The sequence below is a fragment of the Silene latifolia genome, chromosome 11 (assembly GCF_048544455.1).
Source record: "Silene latifolia isolate original U9 population chromosome 11, ASM4854445v1, whole genome shotgun sequence".
Lineage (NCBI taxonomy): Eukaryota > Viridiplantae > Streptophyta > Magnoliopsida > Caryophyllales > Caryophyllaceae > Silene > Silene latifolia.
The window spans coordinates 42,753,483-42,758,306 of NC_133536.1; positions in this window are offsets into that span (position 1 = coordinate 42,753,483).

The following is a 4,824-nucleotide window of genomic DNA, read 5'->3' on the forward strand; positions in this document are numbered from 1 at the left end:
GAACCAACTGTATACTCATGTCCAATGTTGATTATATGTCCGAGCACAGATACAAGAAGCAATATAAATAATAAATGTCCTTTTCTCACTTGGTCATCAGTGTTGTATCTAGTTGTTGATGATGACAAGTCCTTTCATTTTTATCCCGCCTGTTTAACAGTATGTGCTAGACGTGTGTATAACAGGTCCAAAAGTATTTCATATTTGCTCGGAAATGAAGACGGGTGGAGCATTGGATGAGTCTTGGTCCGTGTCTAGAAAAATTGTAAGAATATATATCTTGTGCTTATTTGTAGATACCCGTATCCGTCGATATTGGAATTTATAGAGAACCCGACAAACACCCGATGATGATAGGACACATGTATTCTTTAGTTGTCATTGTCATTATTTGGAGCTCGTTTTACGATGTAGAATGGGCGTCGTCGATGAAGTATTTTATTAATTTAAATGATATTTAAATTAATTTTTTTTAAGTGAGTTCATTTTATTAATTTAAATGATATTTAAATTAAAGTCTTTTTTAAGGTGAATTCAATTTATTTTATTTTATTTTGAATTTATTTTCCCAAGTTTATTTTATTGAAAATAAAATAAATATTTGATTTAAAAAATCATTTTATGAGTATATTTGGTTTGAAAAATCATTTATTTTAATTTATTAATTGATTTGAAAAATCGATTTTAAAAAGCGAAGAAAACTCGTTTTAAAAGCATGTTTTTGAGCTCGATTTTAGCTCGGTTTTTGGGCCCGTTTTCTTTGCGAATTGGCACGAATCTCGAGTACACTAACCAACCTAAGCCTCTACCCATCCACCCTTGTTCGAACCCCCTATCCACGGCCCAAATTCCATCCCCAAACACCCCCCAACCAGCCCGCACTAAACCGAGCGACCCCTGTTTTGGCAGCTCAATCCCGAGCCCAAAACCCGCTCCAAACACTACCAAAACCCGTGCCCATTAACCCTAACCCATACCCTAATATCCTACCCATATTACCTTACCTTAATCACCAAGAAAAACCCCAAACGAACCCTAGAAAACCCCCCAAAAGCTGCTGGACAGCAGCTATGTTCAGCAAGCCCGTCTGCCTCTCCTCCCTTTTACCCTACTTTAACTCCTTATAAATACCACCCCTTCACCATACATTCATTCCTCTAAGTTCTCCATACATCCTACCTTCACCCACAAGCTTTAAACCTCAGAAACAAACCCTAATTGCCTCCCAAAAACCCTAAACAAAACCGACACACAAACTGAACTGTTTGTGTGTCCTCCTCGAAAAGCAACTCGTTCCTCTATCAAACCTCCATCAAAACTCGATTTTCTTGTTCCTAATTAACCACATAACATCCATCTACACATTAGACAAAGATTTACGAGCTAAATTGCCCTTGAGAGTACACGAAATCCCTCGAAAAACAGTGTTATACACTCTGTTTTGCGATTTTTCTTTGTCTGTCCAGTTCTGTTTGTGCTCGTTTTTCGTGCCCAATAATCCAAAACGAGCAGGGGTTGCTTTAAGATCTCTGTTCTCCTCTCTTTCTAGTTTTCAAAACATCTTTTAAATCGAATTTTCGTCGTGAAACGAGGGAGAAATCATCGTTTGAAAGTTGCTGTCCAGATTTGTCAAAAAACGCGTGTTTGCTTGTTTCTTCGTCGACGACGGCCTCTCGAGATAAAATCTACCATCGATTACGACCCAAGACGGTGTCAACGATACATGTAGGTTGAGGGTGCATCAAATCCTCCTCTTTCTCCCTTTTTATTTCGTTTTATGTTTGTTCTTTTATAGTTCGTTTTTGTTCGTTTATCGTTTTTTGTTTATCGATTGTTTAATTAACTATGAAATTAGTCTAGTCCGAGTATGAGTTAAAGTACCACCATGAACACCCGCGTTGACTTGAGATGGGAAAAGAAACCGCTACATCAGTCGGTCGTACACCCCCGTCTCATTTACATATCCTCGTGTTCAAGGTAGGGCATAAATAAAACGAATTTCTAACTTCGCTCTTCGCTTTTGACCCCTTTGTTATTTCGGCCAATTCGACACACCCTAGGATCCGTTGTATGTTAGTTTAACCTCTGATTGTTAACATATGACTTATTTAGACGACATTCGATCATTTAAATAACCTAATTAGACATGTTAGGGTGTTTCGACATAGCTTTTAAAATCAATCGACTAACAATTCTATAACTTAATTGAACGCATCTCTCTTTTCACTAATTTTCTCGCTAGCATGGAAGTGCGTGCTTAACACCTTTCCATTTGCACTCGTTGACAAATTAGAATTGTTTTTAACCTAGTTCGTAATTATTTAATTTAATTTATAATTAATTAACCTTTAATTTGTTTTACTTGTTTCTAATATTGTAAATTTTGTTTTTATTATTTTTTAAGGTTCAAAATATGTAAATTTAATTTAGTGATTTTTCCGTAATTTATTTTGCTTGATTTCAAATTAAAATGCAATTAACTTTGTTTTCTACAAAAACCGTGCACCTTTGCACGTGTCTGTTTCGACTTCGATCCGTGCACGCATGGGTCCGCCATTTGATTTCTTTTCTTCTTTTGTTTCTTTAATTGTTTACTAATCCTATTTTAATAAATATGGATTGGTGAATAATTTTAATGAGTTTGGTTCAATTTAATCAATAAGTTGTACCTAATTTATTTCAAACCTTTGTATTTGTTTAATTTAATTTAATTAGTTTAATTCTAGTCTATTTTGTTTACTAATTAATAAATCGGCTAACATCATTAATCAATCTAACTTAGTTTTAGTCTTTGTGTTTACATTTATTTTATTTGTTAAGTCATAATAGTTTAAGTTGTTTTTTGTTAGTTTGTATTGTAATTTTGTATCATGTATATAGGTTTTATTTTAATTGAGTCAAAATAATTTCGATAGTTGTTGTAATTAGATCGAGTTGTAATTTATTTCTCGTTGTGTCGGCATGAAATGCCTGGGTTGTAATAGGATAGATCCCAATGGCTCCCCCATTCCTCCTAAGCCGTGTTTGCGCATCTTTTATTTCAAATCAACCAACATGCTAAAACAACTTTGACAAAGTTAGTATTCATGCATTAAACGACATAGAAATTATTGTCACATGTTAGGGTTTTAAAACGATGTTTGCATATCATATATCGTAGTAGCTATGACCTTATTTGAACTCCGACACTTGACTTAGTAGAGGCCGTTATCGACGGGCGGGGTTGGGTGTCCTTATGGGTTTCCCAACACGTACCCTCACCCCTTACTCAAGATCTATGGTTTGTGGATCCGTCTAAATACCATTGGATTACGAGAGTCATTCAAATCGAGTGATATAGGGTACAAGTCTTTATCTTTAATCACTCGTAGTCGATTGGCTTTATGCTTTTCGATGAAAGGTGTAAAGTTGACTTGAACGGTTCCAAGTTCCCAAAAAACTTGGTGGCGACTCTAATTTGTCTTAATTCGATTCGAAAGAACCTCGAGTCGATTATGCCTGTGTGGATCCCGCGGACGCAGCCTTCCCGAGGGCCTTGTCCACGATTTGGCGACTCACTGGGGAAAAGAGGACTAGTTACACTGTGTTTCTAGGGTCTTTTCCTCCGAGGTGAAACTTGAAAAGAAAGTGTTGGAAAGTAAAACATTACTCATAGTGCTACGATTCATGCATAAACCCTTAAGGACTTTCCCGGGCCGTCCCAGCGTTTCTTCGTGATGCGTGGGGGGCGACGTCCCACTATGCCAGGAAGCTGCACATTGCTCGCTTCCACTTCGCCTCGCATGGTTCTTGAGGGTGGGGACGATCTTCTAGGTACTTTACCTTAAGACACCTCGCTCTATTAGACCGCAAAAGGATGGAGGGCATAGACCTTCTTATAGAAGACTTGCCGAGACCTAGAGATGTCTAGGAGCATACATCCTTATAACATGAGAATGACAACGTGCAATGTGTTTTCCCGAGTCCTTTTTTTCGAAAATTCCAAGTCCTTTTCAAAACCGAACTTTTGAACAACTTACTTTCAAACCTAGCATGATTTTCAAAACGCGGAATGCTGCCCAAATAGGACTAGAATTTCGGCCCAAAACAAACTTTTATAGCCGGCATGCTGCCCATTTCAAATCTCATTTTTCAAATCGATCATTCGTTTTTCAAAATCAATCCAAAATGTTTCTCGAACCTCAACCAAGCATGAAATGCGTCGAGTCGTGTCCGGGTCATGGCCGTGTTAGGCCGGGTTTGTTTCAAGAGTCTAGAACACGACCTTGTTGGGTCACCCAAATTCACCTCTTGGGCTTTGAGTCATGTTGGTCGACCTTTTGGTCTAGAATAGTCCATAAAAAAAAAACGTCCAAGCTAGGCCTTATGGACGTTTCACTCGAACCCTGGGCTATGTTAGCCCAATCACGGGTTTAGTCACACCAAGTCCAGTTTAGAATCGAGTTATGACAGTTTGAGTCATGTCGTTTTGTCGAGTCTAAAATGAACCGATGTCTAAATCAAACCGTGAGTCGAACCCTTGTTTAGCCAATCTCAAGTCGAGTCTTTGTTTGAGTCAAGTTGGGGTCGTGTCCTTAAGTGTGCAGGGGCTCTTACTTTAAATATTGACTTAGTACGGGGTTTTCTTGTAGAAAGGCCGCCAAAAACCCGATGTCAAGCAATGGAAGATGCTGTTAACAAGCTCACTGAGGCCGTGAACCTCATGATGACTAGAATGGATGCGATCGAATCTAAGCTGGGTGAAGATTCCTCTTCATCTACCCCACCTCTGACTGATCTGGAGAAAAGGTTCAAATTCATTGAAGACCGTTTGAAACTCTCCCA